The 17884-nt window shown below is 38.8% G+C and overlaps 1 protein-coding gene across 14 annotated transcripts in view; it reads right to left on the reverse strand.

Moving 5' to 3' along the window:
- The window catches only part of ARHGAP24 (Rho GTPase activating protein 24), a 523018-nt gene that overhangs the window by 24235 nt on the left and 480899 nt on the right, over positions 1-17884 (reverse strand). The window lies entirely within an intron of this gene.

A 17884-nucleotide genomic window follows, 5' to 3' on the forward strand; every position in this document is an offset into this window, starting at 1 on the left:
CAGTAATGAGAACATACACCCACTCCCAGACCTCGCTGAAGGAAGTGACAAGTCGCCAGAGGGATACACCTGGACAAGCTGGAACAGAAGCACCAAAATTCCCTACTTCCGTGAATATTCTGTTGGCCCAAGAGCACATGAAAGCAGAATTGACTTCACCAAACTAAGTGGGCTGAGGCAATGGGCATTTCACCTCTCAGTGTGGGACTCAGGTTGATTTCACCAAGCATTTCCCACAGCTAATCTGTATTAGACGCTACAGAAACACAGTGGCTAGGACCCCGATGAGTTAAAGGAATGTATTATTCTTTATTCTAGCCTGCTTATAATTTATAACTGGGGGGGGAGCAGATATTAAGTAGATAATAATACAAGTTCATAATCACAAGGTGGTAATAAGGAAAAGTATCAGATGCTATCAAGGGAGGACTAATCTAGAGGCTGTTTCTCTGAGGAACTGATGTTGGGGCCAAGATCTGAAGCGTGTGTGTAAGAATTAACTACGTGAAAGTTGAAGAACAGAAGGAGATTTTCCTGATTAATGCAAAGCAGATAAACAGAGACCTAGGTGAGAGGAAGAGTCCTGTCCTTGAGGAGCTGACAAAAGCCAGGGAGACCAGATCTCATAGTGGGACTGGACCATGGACTTCACCTTCCTCAGCAGTAGGGAAGGGCTGAGGTTTTCCATTTTCACACTGAAGTGAGTCAAAGGAGGCATTCTGCCAATCGTTTTGCAGATATTAAAATAATAAATGTGACCTGATAAGGCCTGTATTAACTAATTTTATTCTTTCCATAATTAAGTAACTATTTTTTCTCTTAAAATTCTCAACTGATAGACAATATAGAAGTCATCTCAAAGGCTTGTAAAGAAAATAAAAATCATGTCTTCGAGGATGTCTTGAAAATTGTGACCAAACTATTAATTCCTAAAAATACTTTCCTTCAATTTCTTTTTAAAGCTAGGCCTAAAGTAGTCTCAATGGTAAGACATGAAAGACTATTTTTTTTTTCCTGGCAAACCACTCTACTTCCTGCATATCAAAGCCCTTCTGTGTTTCTAGTGCTATGTTGTTAATCACCTGACCCCTGGGGGTGCAGTCCTCAGTAGTAACAAAACCACAAACTGGAAGGACGGGCAGTTCAACCAAGTATTAAACTATTTCCATCTTTTGATTCCACTCAAATCCAAACCACACTCTAACCCAAAGAAATTTATGACCAGGTTAGGTTGTATTGCCTTCAAATTCAATGACAAGTTTGTTAGGTTATAGGTAGCTACAGAGAGAAATATAAAAATATAATATCAAATAAGTATAATTTCAATATATGGAATATATCATGTATAATTTGTATGACCACATAGAATATATAAAATATTTATGAAATAAATACAATAAATAAATGAGACAATAAGAAATATATATATTTAACAAAAAAATCTGTTTTAGTATTTCAATGACGAACTATTCATTACTCTCCCCAAGCACACTGTTTTTAAGGTAACTTGCTGTCTTTTGTTTTTTATTTCTTCATGTTTCTTACTGCCTTTGATCAGGTTTTTATTCAAAATTAGCTGTCCAAAGTGATTTGAACTTTATGGAATAAATTGTTTTTTTTTTTCTTTTGCGGTGAGTTTCTTTTCTGAGGACTTCTCAGTTGCTGGCTTCTTGGTACCTGTAGCCTTTTTACTTCCTGTATTATTCTGCTTCTAATGAAGTTGAGCTATAGCACTGAGGACGTTTGAACACTAGATGGCGCTATTGCAAAGTTAGACTAATCGAGAGGGTGTGAAAATTGTGAGGGATGAAAGGCTGCAGAATCATTCTTCATCTGCCAGCGATATTCTTAGTTCCAAAGCTGCAGTAATTTCCCAAGAATAGAAATATTCGAGCTATGAGTCAAGGTAAGAGATGTGAACTGAGATGATTATATTATCCCTTCCCTACGGTAATACGTTACATTAGCTTTTTAGCTTCTAGTATACATAAACCCACACACTATTAAATAGAAATAATGAAGAAAAATTACAATATATTTTCTTGGTTTTTGATTAGCAAATGTTATTAATTTTTTTGCTTAAAGAATAAAACTTAAATTTATGGCTCCTTTGGGGGCTTTATTAAACTTAGGTTATTTTGTAGAAAAAGAGACTCCTACATTCTCATTTTTGGCTTTGTCCTCTCCCACTGAATGGAAGAAGACAATCACTTCTGGACCGATGCCAACGTGTTTGCTGGTTCTGATTCACTTCAAGAGCCTCACAGTGCATCCACCCCAATTGCCAGTATGCTGCCCACTACGATAGGAGGTCTGGGGTTTCTCTAAAAAAAGTCACTCTACAACAGAACCACACTGTGCATCTAACTCTCCAGCCTGACACCCCTCACTGATAACTCATTATTTAGCCTAATTTTTAAAAATATTTTTTTTTATTGATTTCAGAGAGGAAGGGAAAGGGAGAGAGAGATGGAAACATCATTGATTGGCTGCCTCCTGCACACTCCTTACTGGGGATCCAGCCTGCAACCCGGGCATGTGCCTTGACCAGGAATTGAACCTGGGACCCTTGAGTCCTCAGGCTGATGCTCTATCCACTGAGCCAAACTGGCTAGAGCATTACTTAGCATAATTAATATTTGCTTAATATATGGCCAATTAGGTAAATACCAATTAAGATGAGTTCTATATTGTCTATTCATTTAGAATTTTAAGAAAAAATATTTTTTAGTTATGAAAAGAATAAACTTAATTAGATAAGACAAGCCCTACCTATCAGATCACCTCTATTATTTTAACATCTGCAACTGTATGTTAATTGCCCGATGTACCTAGAAAAACGTGTTCTCTTTGCCTCGGAGAAATATATCTCAGTCTTCATGAAAGGGAGGTCAAGTGACTGCATTATGGCAGAAGCTGGTGTACATGGAGAATTAAAATCCCTAACTCGGCAATAATAGTAATAACAACAGCAGTAGCACACACCTGTGCACATCTCTTTGTGCATCAGGCCTGCCAAGCAGCTCATTGAATGGGTTCTGTTCTTAACTCTCTTTGGGGTTCTTAAAAGGAAATTGTACATTATACAAAATTCTTTTTGGCTAATTACTGATATAGGAGGGTTTTTAATGTAACACTCTTTTAGTAGGAATTCAAAACTATTTGCTAATGTAAAATCATTATACAAACCTCAGGTCTCTTTCATTCACCTGGCAGTACAATCTGTTTTCAGAAGCTAAGATAAATAACCATGGACATTCTATTCAGTGATAGCAAAGAGGCAGAGCCAGGCCCGGGGATCCTGAGTAAAGGAGCTGTCAGGCCAGAAGATGCTGCGAAGCATATGTCCCTTCATTGATCAACATACGGGTTTTGTTTACAACCTATATTGTACTTGTACTTCTGAATTCTGCAGTGTTTTCTTTTACACTTAAAGGGAGGGTTCCATGAGACTTTCTACAATTGACCTAATTTTATATTCTCAAAGGTCTCCCTTTGGCCATTCTGGGATTGTTCTAGAAATCACTACCTCACCAAATAGTTTACGAACATTTATAGTGTGCACTGCCCCATGCCACACCCTAGGTGAAGCAGAAATCTTTTTTTTGTCCCTCTTGGTTTTATATCTCTAACCAATCACCAAGATGTTTCCATACCACTTTTCATTTGCTCAGCTTCTTAACATTTTCTGTATATTATAGCTGCTAAGTCCCTGCCAGGTGGGTGATCTTAAGAATAGTTTTATACTTCATGAAAATGACCTGTGTTATTTATAATCTATGCACAATAGGGGCCTCTTACTAAGCTGAGCAGGGATAAAGGAGTCTGATGACAATCCCTCCTTGCTCATCCCCTAGGCCCTCCCCTCCTTCTCCGATAAACAGACCCACACACAGAGATCAGCTCAAATGCCACAGTAATTACAAGCATAATACTACACAGGAAAAATCTTGAAACTTTTAAGCTTCAAAATGAGAAATGGAAATTTTCTTTCCAGATTCAATGCACAGAACATAATATAATCCGTTGATTTAACTGAATAGAGTGAATTTCCAATGCACCCCATGGAGAGTTATTAAAGATATCGTGAACTTATTTGCAACATGCAGAGTGAGATAACCTAAAGTTCACTTGGAACTAAGAAAAAATAATGTCATGTCCATAGAACTCCATGAAGATAAGTGAGATGGAAATCAGTCAGCAGCACTACCAAGATGAATACTGCCACCAGCGTGTCTTAAACAACACATGGTCTGTCAACCGAGCTCACCAAGACATAGAAGAGCAAATCCAAAGGTGGTGAATAGTTGCAAACTAAGCCAAATGTCTACCAGAAAAGCCTGGTTCTGTTCAAACTTATGTTCTTTTGTATCTGTCAAAACTGCTACACTTTTTGGCAGTGAAACTTGAATTCAGTTAAACTGTTGTGGCTTTTTTTACTGTTATGTAAGTGTCACCACTGAATTATATACAACCCCCAAAAGACAGTTTTTACCCCCCGGCAGAGTCCTGGACTATGTTGATTTACTGATTGTTCCAAACAAATCTTGTGTTTTAAAAGAAGACCGTGGTAGAGAACTGCATGATGACTCCTGCAGTGGACTGAATTGTCCTCCACCAAATTCCCATGTGGACACCCTTGGCTCTGATGTGATGACATGATGTATTTGGAGGTGGGGCTTTGGGGAGGCAATTAGATTTAGAGAGGTCGTGAGGGTGGTTCGATGGGATTATGCCCTTATAAGAAGAGACTAGAGAGCTTGCCCTGCACCCTTTAACCCCCATGCATATGCAACAAGGAAAGGCTATGTGAGTACACTGGCCATCTATAAGCCAGCAAGAGAGCCTTTACCAGAATCCAATCATGTTGGTACCCTGATATCAGTCCATTCTCTAGAACTGTAAAATAAACTAATCTCTGTTGTTTAAACCACCCAGCCCATGGTATTTTTATCTTTATCCTCACCTGAGGATATTTTTTTCATTGCTTTTTAGGGAGAAAGGAAGGGAGAGAGGGAGGGAGGACGAGAGGGAGAGTGAGAGCGGGAGCGAGAGAGAGAGAGAGAGAGAGAGAGAGAGAGAGAGAGAACAATGTGAAAGACATCGACTGGTTGCTGGGGATCGGGGATTGAGGATCTAACCTGCAACCTAGGTATGCGCCCTTGACTGAGAATGGAACTCGAGACCCTTCGATGCACAGGCCGACATTTTAGCCACTTAGACACATTGGCCAGGGCTATGGTATTTTTTTATGGCAGCCTAAGCTGACTAATACAACCCCTAAATCTGCATTCAGTGATTTTTACCTCAAAAACCACTAATGGTTCTGTTAGAGTATTAGGTAATAAAATGTTAGCCAAAAGACAGAAACATGCTTTCAGATAATGTGGATTTATGAAATGTTGTCAGATAGATCAACGAGATATAGAAGAAACCGATTCTAAACCCTGGTTGTATATGGAATGTTCTTCAAAATGCTGATGATTGGGTCTTATATATTCTTATATATAACTGGTCTGGGCTGAAACCTGGGCATTGAGATTTTCAAAAAGCTCCTCAAGTGGTTTTTATGTACTGCCAAGGTTGAGAAGCACCAACACAGAACACATATTTGGGGTGGAAAACTTCCATGAAAGGAGGCAATTCCAATATGTAAAGGTAAAAAATTTAAATACGGCCACTCCACCATTCACTGGAGCCAACTAGTTACTTACTTGTCTCTCTAATGTTCCCTGATAGAAGAATAGTGAGAGGAGTGCTGCTCCTGCGTAAACCTGACACATTGACCTTTTCTTTCCTGCTTCTAGAATTATTCATGTTTATAGAAGTATGCGTGTATAGACTTCTCCCTTACAATGCTAGTTAATTACTTAATATATATAAACCAACATACCATATACATGAACACACACACACACACACCCCTGTATGTGTAAAAGACACTCAAAATAACAAAATAACTTGTTGTGCATCTGCAAGAAGATATTACTTTGAGCATCTGAGTTTTGTGACTCCAAATAACAGACCCCTCAAATGGAAGAAAGTAGCTACATTCCCAAACTGAAAAAAAAAATCATGGATATTTGTCCATTTGCTACTTCTGACAACTAATTCCCATGAGTAAGACTCTCATTTCATTGTGTGTGTTTTTTAATGCCTCACTTGCCTATGGCTTCCACCTCTCTGCCTTCTCCTCTGGCCATTATTCTTACCAGTCAGCTCCTAAGCTCTTCTTCCACTACTGGCTCTATTTTCCTAGACACCCCCTTGGACAAACCCATGAGTCCAACTACCACTTTTCTTCAATGACTACCAAGTACACCTCTCTACACCATACTTTTCCATTGAATTCTTAGCTGTTCCATATACTTTGAACTCTATACAAACACACAGCTGGACAACTACAAAGAAATCCTTGCAACAAAATTATTCCTTTACCATATTCTCAACCATGAATGACATCAGCAGTCACACAAACAAACAACAAACCTAGAAGTCAACCTGAATGGTGCTTTTCTGAGACCCTAAATCTATCAGTAATTAGTGATTCTCATACTGAGCTGCACATTGGAACCACCTGGGAAGTTTCAAAAAATACTAATGATGGGATCCTACATCTTCTGATGTAGTACCTTCTGAATCCATTCCCTCTTCAGCAGTCTCATTGACACTGCTCAAATTCAGTGTATCACTCACTTCCATTAATATAATAGCATATTAGCTGGTCTCTCTACTACAAACCTCTCTTCCCACCCCCAACCCTCTGTACATGCCCACATAGGTGGTTATCATCACAACAAATAAATGTAAATAACAAGTAAAATGCCTTGTTACATAGCTTTTGAATACCATATTCAAATACAAAGGGAAAATGTTTAAACATCCTATATAATAAAGGGCTAATATGCAAATTGTCCCCTCGGGAGTTCGACCAACCAGGAGTTGGACCACTCACTATGATGTGCGCTGACCACCAGAGGGCAGCACAGAATGAAGGAAGGCCCCGGAGGGCAGCTGGCAGCCGAGGGAAGGAAGGTTCCAGCTGGCAGCCAGAAGGAGGCCCTGGCTGGCAGCCGGAAGGCCCCAATTGGCCCTGATCTGGACCTTACCTGTTCATGAATTATCTCGTATTTAGATAATATACATTACACAGAAAATCATATACTTATTTTATAGACTAGTCATTAGAGTTGTTATCACTTAGTCTGGGTAAGAATGTTGGAGAGTATTGATTCAGTTTATAAATAGCCATACTCTAATTTATCTAAGTAGATTAAAAATTAAGAACAAAAAATGAAAATAAAATCTGACTTTTTTCATTATAGTACCAAGGTTCTTTCATCAGAGAGATAAGGCTTAATAGGATTGAGACTCTTATAAAGCTTAATGTAGAATATTCAGGAAAGTTCCTTAAAATAGTAAAACATCAATATAACTCTATTTAAACAGGCTACCTTGTACATACATATGTATACAATTCCAACAACAACAGCAACCAGAAACTAATTAAAACTTTAAGTGCTGTTAGTTATAACATTAATTAACATGGCTGTTAAAATTAGTTAATATGTCCCTCCAGTCTAGTGATTTTGGACCCAAGGTTTAATGTCATATCAAAATGTAACTTAGAAGTAACGTTCGAATGCACATGATACATTCTTGTACTACAAATGACATTAATGTTTTACAAACTCTTAAGGTCCAAGTTATAAAGATGCCATAAATTCCTCTAATAGAAATTAACTCTGAAATCAATGAAGTCACTTAGATTTTTCTATTAAACTAAGATCCTATCATATCAATAATTTATATAATTACTTAGAATAAGTATTGACATAAGGAATTGTTTGAATGTCATCAGTGATAAAGGGTTTATAGATAGCCTGTTTGCCAACTGCAGAGATTTTATTCTATACTAGAGGCCCAGTGCACAAAATTCGTGCACTTGGGGGGTCCCTCTGCCTGGCTTGCGCCCTCTTGCAGTCTGGAAGCTGTCAGTTGGACATCCTTAGCGCTGCCGCAGAGGCATGAGAGGCTCCCACCACTGCCACTCCACTCGCCAGCTGTAAGCCCAACTTCTGGCTGAACGGTGCTCCCCCTGTGGGAACGCACTGACCACTAGGGGGCAGCTCCTGCATTGAACGTCTGCCCTCTGGTCGTCAGTGTGCATCATAGAGACTGGCCATTCTGCTGTTCGGTCAATTTGCATATTAGCCTTTTATTATATAGGACTAGAGGCCCGGTGCATGAATTCATGCATGGGTGGAGTCCCTCGGCCTGGCTGGTGATTGGGGCTGATCGGGTCTGTCTCGCCCAGTCCCGATTGGGGCCCATTGGGGCCAGCTGGCAGTGGGGAGGGACCAAGGGAGGTTGGCCGGCCACAGGAGGTTTGCTGTAGGAGCACATGTGTGTGTGTGCATATCCACATACTATATATACACATATTACATGCACACATACTATATATATTTTTTGTTTGTAGAATTTTTTTAAAAAAACATATCCAATAAGGTTTTTGGTGTGAAGAAAATCCATCCAGGCTCTCCTTGATTATCTCTATGTGTTAGATTTCTTCTCTTTCCAGTGCCAGTAGACCTTCATTGAATTTATTTACAGTTGCTTCAGGAGAAGGCTCAAGCTTTCAAGGTTTCACAGAGTATTTATAGTTGTCCATGAACAAAGTTAGTTTGCTCAGGATTTTTAATAAACATAGACATTCTGAATTTAGGTTGGGAATAATGATAGTGTAATACCCACACTTGGGCACTTTCTCTGGCTGTACTGTGGAATATAATTTCTTAAATTCACAAAATGTAACATATATACCAAGAAATGCAAGAATAACTAAAATGATTGTGAGGTTACTGTCAATTCTGATGACCTATTTTCAGGTGGATATAAATAAACTACTCAAGATATGAGAAAACTCATTTACATAAAATTCTAAATTATACTTAGCAAATAGCACTTACTATTCAATGAATAACATGGCTATAGTTTGAAAGAGGTGGGCTGAGATACTTCTTGCTTAGTTTGCATTTCTCCCAGAAATGACTCAGAAATAAAGGTAACTGGAAGAAATCATATACTAAGTATACTATGACCATGGGATGATCTAATTAGATTATGTAAATGATGAGCTTTTTATTTCTTAAATGGGATATGCTGTTTTTCCTAAAATTTGACTCCTGGTTTACAGACCCTTATATGACTACTAATTTTCATGTCTTTACATTAGTAAATATATGTACCTGAGACTTTATCACATAACCCTTTCTTGCTTCAATTGTACCTGGGACTTGAAGTGCTATGGGTTGTAATTTTAGTTTCATATGATTTTCAAAATCTTGGCAAGTAGTTAATGAACTTGGCTTAGCTAAAACAGAGAAGTTACAACTGTATTTAGTTACTTCGAGATTTTATGCTGTCTGCCTACATCAGTGATTCCCAAAGTGGGCGCTACCGCCCCCTGGTGGGCGCTGCAGCGATCCAGGGGGGCGGTGATGGCCACAGGTGCATTTGTTTTAACTTTTTTTGTATTACCTTTCTATTCTGAGTTCAATAAATAGTTTCATAATTTCAAACTTCAATGTTTCTAATTTACACCTTTCTTTACTATATTTTACGAAAAAGGTAGAAACATTAATACATATATCTTTCTGTTTAATTGCTATTAAAATTTTAAAAAAAATTAATTTCCAGGGGGCGCTGAGTAATATTTTTTCTGGAAAGGGGGCGGTAGGCCAAATAAGTTTGGGAACCACTGGCCTACATGTTTTTCCTTCACTAAACTCTGCAGATGGAGTTTCAAGAGAAACAAAGGAAATGTAACCATCAAAATACATTCAGCAATTTATTTTTTTCTGGAGGTTTCAGGTATGCAACCCAGGATTTTTTAGAAAAGCATTATAGATGTTCTGACACTGAGGAGGTATATTATGCTAAAAATATTGTTTTAATTTCTCTAACATTTCTTAAAACCCATGTACATTCTTTAATAGTTCTACTTTAAAATAAAAAATAAAGTAAAACAAAATATCACAAATAATTTTTCTAGCTAATGAAGACTAATTAGCAACCAGTTTCATATATTTCATAGATATAATGTGTTCCTAAAATGACCCTATTGCATGTTGCCCATTTCCTTCTGTAACTGTTACAAGTTTGAAGAATTTTAATGACCTGATTCAGGGACTAACAATAAAGGATATAATGTTCTTTTACAGAAAACTTATTTTTTTCCAATAAGATAGAAAACAAAACCTTTGTGCTTTACAAAGGAGATGAGTAAGTAGACGCCCAATTTTACATTTTGAATCTTTAACTCATAGTATTAGGGAGGACTTAAAAAGGATTTTATGGTATATCCAGGTGAGTCTACAAATCAACACCAAAACCATTGGAGTCCACGCAAAACTTGTTCCTTCTCGGAACACTCCAACAGTCTTTTATTACAACACAAAAGCATTCCCAACATATGGGTTAAATGATACCACTCCACTTTATTATTCCTACACTGTTCCATTTGAATAGGGATACAAACACCAATTGATAGATATACCAAACACCGGTTAAGTGGCTATTTTTATTCATAACTTAATCAGGTTTTAATGGACGTGAACTCAAATTTATTCGAAGATAAAGTGAAACTTGTGTCCTCATCAGCATATGTATAGACTATTAGCTACATCACCAAGAGAGTAAAGCACAATGAAACGGGACAGAATTCCAGATAACCACCTGTCCTACATAAACTATTTTCACATTCGAGATACTTTCTCTTAAAGCTCATTAATTTTTCAGACCTTAGTATGTTTACAAGGAGGTTTCATGGAACCCTTCAGAATTATTACCCATTGTTCTAATTAGACAAGAAGCCAAGCATTGGGGGAAGTAGGCCTGTCAGAGCGAGTGAAGAGTGACCTGACTGAATTTCCCAAAGTGTGGACGATTCCAAGTCTGGTGCCACACAAAACGGACACTAGGTGACATCAAATCACAGAGAAGGAACACTAGTGTTTCCCCCCATTACCTTTCAATTCTCCTGATTATATCAAACAGGAAGTTCCAGCTGGGAATGAGAGAAGTGTTAAAGTGGTATTACCATTTGCTAATCTCTATTTTTATCAAATAAGGAGAGGACCTCGGGGTCAGAGTCTATGGAAAGCAGCTGTGTTCAGCTAGCATTTAATAACACGCTTTGTAGTCACTGCATTTATGCTATGTTGACTTTGTATCTATGGCAAATGATGCTGGTTTGCAACCAACAATAATGATACAAAGTTCCTTTTACAACAAAATTGACAAAGAGAACAGTGAATAAATGCAAAGAAAAATACCAGTAAACCTGGTACAGTTGTTATATGGATATGACCAAAGTCGATGGTACTGTATGAATGACAAGTTTGAGAAGTACTCTAAGATAACGGTTACCAAGTCTCGTCATGCCACCATAATATCTAAGAACTGCATCAAAAGATAGGTACGTTAAGAGTTACCATAGCTAAACAGCTGTTCAGGAGTTTAGAGGGCTGATGCCTCTTGACTTCTGAGAATCATTTAGGGTGCTGGAAATAGGGAACCATTTTACTATCCAGACATTCAGTGTCTAGGGGTCTAGAATGAGTCTCACCAGAATGTGCCTCCCTGGCATGCAGATGATTTCAAGTTGAAAGCAAAACCCAACAAACTCAAGGGTTGGGGGAGTTTTCCTCCACCTCACCTGCCTACAGGAATTCAAACCATAAAACCGGCTCAGGAAGGGAACCTTAGCATATTCACCTTAGCACATATGAATTAACTATGGCAGACAGGGAGAGCCAAGAAAGTCTGTTAGATTCCCCTCCATGTCCCATCGTTTCCGGGTGGCCATGCAAGAATTAATTTGCCACATGTTTGCTCTTTCTTATCTACCTGTAAATTGCCTACTTTTCCTTTGATTTCCCAGGCCCCTGCCTTCCTCTCCTCAGTCCAGATGGCGTATAAGCCTCAATTGCCCAACGTGCTCTCCAGTTTCTTAGTCGTATGGAACTCCCTGCATGTAGATGCATAATAAACTTGGTCATTTTCTCCAGTTAATCTGTCTCATGTTAATTTGATTATTAGTCCAGCAAGAACAACTTAGAAGGATGGAAGGAAAATCATCTTTTCGTCCCCCACAAGGGCTTGCCTTAGCAAACTCCTGGAAATGTGTTCTTCGCTTTTTCAACTTTTTATCCACATGACCTTAAGCTACCACTTGCTTTTTTCACCTTCCTCCCCAGTCCCTGTCTTTAACCTTAAATATTTCACACTGTGACACAAGGGCTCTACAATGTATAGTTTGCTACTAAACGCTCCTTGTTTGCTTTCTCACATGGATCAAGGCATAAACGTGCAGGGAAGTACTTCTCAGTATGGTCTAAAATTGCAGCCCATTTTAGAAGCTAGCAAGATATATATTTTACACATGAACTGAATACCCCAGAAAATAATTTATCTTTCACAGTAGCACAACACCCGCCTCGCCTAGTCAGAACCAGTATGTTGCTTCCAGTAATGCCATGAGGCTGATGGTACTTTTTCTTATTTCATATATGAGAAAACTGAGGCGCATCACTTCAATGAGCATTGCCCTTTACCCCACATTCCTGTAGCCTATAGTCCAGCCTATATCTCCCAAGTTATGGTTTGAAGGCCAGGCATATAAACTCAACTCAAGATTTATTTTAAATGTAGATTCCTAGGCATCCTTCAATCTTTAAAATCAGGACGATAGACAATGGGGTCTAGGCATTTGAATCTTGAGATATCTTTGTAGGTATTTCTTATGTAAACTAATGTTTGAGAATCTCTACTATGTCAGTAATGCTCCTGACTTTCAAATTCACCTTTTATAACCCTGCTTAGTAATGCTCAATCCTATATGGCTGCCCGGAGATTAAAACTAAAATGTGCCTGGCTTTTCTGACTTCTACATTATCAGATTTGGCTCCCCCCCCCCCCCCCTATTTCTGCAGACTTACAGTTTGTTTAGGGGTCCTAACTCAGTCACCCAAACAAATAAAACATAAACAAAAGGGGAGAAGGAGGAGCGAGGGCAGAATGAACTGGGTGTGTGGGAGGGCAGCTGGAGTACCTAGGACAGCAGCTGTTTTATGGGATTCTTGGACAGAATGTGTAAAATCACTGGCTTCACACAGCCTGCTGTCCTTGCTCTTGAATGCTGTGTTGTAAGCACGCAGTTATTTTGTTGCCGAGCAATTAATGCTGTGAGAGTGATACCCACAAGGCCATTCTTGACTCTATGTTCCCAACTCTTCCGAAATGAGTCTTCTTTAACAGCTGATGCCATGTGGAGAGCTTTGGGAACAAGCTAACACTTGGCTTCTAATTCGATTTTACACATTCTGTTTTTTTTTCATCGTGTCCCCTCCAAGGGGGGAAGCTGAATAAAAAAAATGTTGAGTTTTAATTTGTTTTTACTCCTAACTAGAAAAAAAGGAAACGAAGGAAAGAATGGATAGAAATGATTTCTGTTGTTTTTTTAAGAGTTGACATAAACTGATAAAATACAAAATTTTTCAGGTCAATGCGAATGTCCTTTCTCACAAAATTCATTTTGGTCAAGGAAACTGTGGGAAAATGTCATCTAACTGTAAACACAGTAAGTCATGCATACATGCAAGTCTTAAACTTGGACCTCAGAACTGGAAAAATAACGTTTGATATAATTAAAGAAGAGGAGAAAGTGCATGGTTTAATAAAAGCTGGCCCATGTGCTGGCAACCTCTCTAAATTCAAATAGTGTGTGTTCCAAATTTCTTTTTCTCTACTGTCTTTTTTTTTTTCTTCCACGGGGCAAAATGTTTCTCTCATTCAAATACAAAAACATTATCTTCCAAATGCATCTATAGTTTCAAAACCACAGGCTGATTTATGAATACAGATGCTTGTCAGCATAGGTCTGATGTGTACAAAACATTGAAAACAACAGAGGGGGAATCAAACAAACTGGGGTACTAATATGATAAATTATTACATAGTCCTTGAGATCATGTTTTTGAAAACTATTTAGTAATATGAGAAGCTGCTCATGATATATGTTAATAAGAAAAGCCAAAATGTAAAAATTGTGTGATTCCAATACTTACATATATATATATATATATATATATCTGTATTTTAATATAGCTACATGTCTAAGTCTCTATATATCTATTTATGTTATATATAGCAATAACTCTCTGGGTTATTTAATTTTGAAATAGTCACCTTTTCTTCATATATATTTCTATATTATAAGTCATATACAAAATGTTATAATTTAAAATGACTTTAATAACATTTATTAAATTTTAATAACACTTTATATGTTATAGTTTAATAATCTTACTAGAGGCCTAATGCACGAAATTCATGCAAGGGGCTCGGCCCTCACAGCCCTGACTTCATTCGGAAGGACATCCAGAAAGTCATTCGGCTGTCCCAGCTAATTGGCATATTATTATAGATTTTAAAAATTCACTTTAAAAATCAAACTTTAGGCCTTAATATTAGTGCTATAATAATAGTAATCCTAACTATTAAAATGAGAGATTACCATTGCAGAATTCCTGAGAATATTTTTTCAGATTTTAATAAGTATAAAGATGAAAGCTAACTCCTGTTGACTATTTAGTGAGATATAAGCATTATTCAAATAAAGAAGAAAAATATTTATTTACTCTTGCTCTTTAACATATTTCACAATAAAAAACTTTTGTACTTTGCTTTAAATCCTAATAGTCCGTATTTTTAAAGTATTGTTGTTTTTTTAATCATTCTGATTTTGAACACTGGTGAGATTAACTTGAACTAGCAAATGTCCCCAGGCTTTTGGTCTTTACATCCTGAAAACAGAAACCTGAGCTAGGACTTGGCCGTGTAAAATTTCAAACTCAGCCAATTAACTAAAAATGTGAATATGGTTCTGAAAATAATCTCACTCTCCTTGGGAAGTTAGAGATTGTTTATTTCCCTACCAGTGTACTTTACAATTACATTTTGACATAAATATGTAACTCTCTTCTTTTTATCTCACTGTTCATAAATCTTGGAATCTTTTTTATTTAATAAGCAGAATTGGTAAATTGCATATTTGCCTCCCTATGACTGGCCTCAAACTTGATAATGTACTTATCAAAACAAGGACATTCAGGTTGTCAGAGCATAATATTGTGATATGATAAGAAATATGTATATATTTTGGTTTTCATGCCTGGCTCCTTGCCAGAACTCCTAAAACCTTTACAATTTCCACAATGATAAGAGTAATGGAAGTATTTCTTGGTTATAATATTTGGATTTTATCCTCAGTTCTTGCATTTTTAGTTCTGGGTGAAACCAATAAAAATATTTTTTAAAAAAAGGGCTTTCAATACCTTTAAATCTGAGCTGGCCTTATGCTTTATTTTTGACCAATAGAATTCAGTGAACCTAACATTGTGCCAGTTCTGAGCCTACCCACTCTTGTCTTGAGTCCTGAGATACACTTTAAAGAGCCCCAACAATCGGCTAAAGAGAGAAGCCCTGAAGGATCCAAGAGTGTACAGAGGAAGAGCGAAGCTTAACCAGCCATCAGCCCCGCTTAGATACCAGACTTTGAATGAAGTCTCTTAAATACTTCATTCAGCTTGCAGCTACACAAGATTGAGGCAATAAGCACCATGGGGAACGGAGGCAAGGTGTCTCTGCCCAGCAATGCCCAAATGCAGAATCTGAAAAGGTTGCTGTTGTTTTTAAACAAAAGAATTTGGCATGGTTTGCAATGCAGTAATAGATGCCTGAAATAGTCATCGGTACCAGAAATTGGGTGCTGCTACAGCAAAAATTGAAAATATATGTCTCAGCCTTGGAACATGGCAGAGTCTGGGCAGGCAATAAGGAGCCTATTAGTAAGAGCTGGAAGCATAATGAGAAAACTGTTATTAGAGGCTAGAAAAAGTAAATGCTTACTAAGCAGTGGTAGAAAAATTAGCAAGACTATCGTCTGCATAATTCAGAACATAATAAATGTTCCTGATGATGCTAAAGAAGGAACTGTTCATCTTTGAAGAAAAATTTAGAGAAACTACAGTGGCCCCAAGTATCTCTAGCTGATAAAAGATTCTCAAAGTAAGAAATGGGCATAGAGCAAAGATGCCAGTAAGACGGAACTGAAGGTAAAGATTTCTATTTACCTTTATGATGGGTGTGGCTGCAAAACCCCTTGTTAAAACTCTAGAAGAACTAAAGCAGCACCTCACAGATTCTCTCAGCAACACGAAAGTATTTAGAAGAATCCTAAGATTATTCTATAGCAGCCTGACTCACAGACGGAATATGGAAGGGCCTGCAAAGAGATGCATGGGTGTGACTTTGTCTCAACAAGTGAATTATAATACAGATGATAAAAACCAAGGTTTTAAAAGAAATTGTGGTAACTTGGGGGGAAAAAAACAGATAGTATCAGTTCAAAATGAAAGGAAACTTTGGATCCTTTCATAGGCAGGAAGTAGGCTAAGAAATAACTCAACTAGAAATAGGAGCCATTTCTTGCAGAAAAGGAAGGAAGTCTCAGAGAGCAGAACTAGAGGGCACACCGAGTCCTAAGTAGGAACATGTCCCAGCCCCAGGAGAGGGGCCCTGACAACTTGTCCAGCAGGATTTCAGACCTGCAGAGGAGAGAATCTGCTCACAGCCTTCACAGAATAACAGGTAACAGTTTTTCTACTAAAAAATGAGAAAGCTAGTCTAACTATATAAAATAAGATATTGAATAACAGTGCAAACATGTGACTTTGGAGAGTATGGAATTAAAGGAGATAAGTCTCATGATGACTTCAGGCTTGCACACAGAGGCATCTGCCAGACCCTGGGACAGAATGAGGACTTTAAAATAACAATAGTTTCACTGAGCTAAGGAGACAGAAGTTGTAGTTTGGGGAGGTAGAAGCGGCTGGAGGGCATTTTGCAAAAAAAAAAATCTTGAATTCTACATTGAGGTCTTCTTGAATCTTTGTCTAAATACCAAGTGTTTGGTCTAAATACTAAATAAACACACAAAGGGTAGAACTCCACAGGGTTAAACAAAGAACAATCACCAGGGGAAGAACAATCACCAAGGATAATAGAACAGAATAGAGGACAGAAAAAGAGAGAAAATCAGTGACACTAAAAATGGTTCTTTTAAAAGTTTAATCCATCTATCTATCTATCTATCTATCTATCTATCTATCTATCTATATGCCTAAGCTATATGCCTAAGCAGCCTTTACGACTGAACGACCGGTTGACCAGTCGCTATGACATGCACTGACCACCAGGGGGCAGACGCTCAATGCAGGAACTGCCCCCTGGTGGTCAGTGCGCTCGAACAACCAACTTCATGCACCCGGCCTGGCAACCGTTGCCTCCTCTCCCGACCCTACTGGGGCCTTTAGGCCCTGGGCTGGGACAGGGAACAGGGAGTGGGTGGCGGCAGACACAACCCCTTTCCCAGGGGGACCGAGGGCCGGCTTCCTCCTTGGGGCTGGCGGCCAACCTCCCGTGCCCAACCTCCCGCGCCCAACCCCTCTCCCCAGCTGGCAGGCCCCAATTGGCCCACCTGCCACAGTGGCAGCACAGCGGTGAGGGAAGGAGGATGGGCGGAGGCGGGGAACCACGCAGTGGCAGGGTGCCAGTGGCAGTGTCCGGCTTCTGTTCCTTCTGCACCCGGCCCAGTGACTGCCCCTTCTCTCCTGACCCCGCCGGGGCCTTCGGGCCCCGGGCTGGGATGGGGAACTAGGGGTGGGTGGTGGCGGACGCAGCTCCTTTCCCAGGAGGGCCGAGGGCTGGCTCCCTTCTCAGGGTCAGTGGCCAACTTCCCATGCCCTATCCCTCCCCC

Source organism: Myotis brandtii, unplaced genomic scaffold (genome assembly GCF_000412655.1).
Source record: "Myotis brandtii unplaced genomic scaffold, ASM41265v1 scaffold424, whole genome shotgun sequence".
Classification (NCBI taxonomy): Eukaryota; Metazoa; Chordata; class Mammalia; order Chiroptera; family Vespertilionidae; genus Myotis; species Myotis brandtii.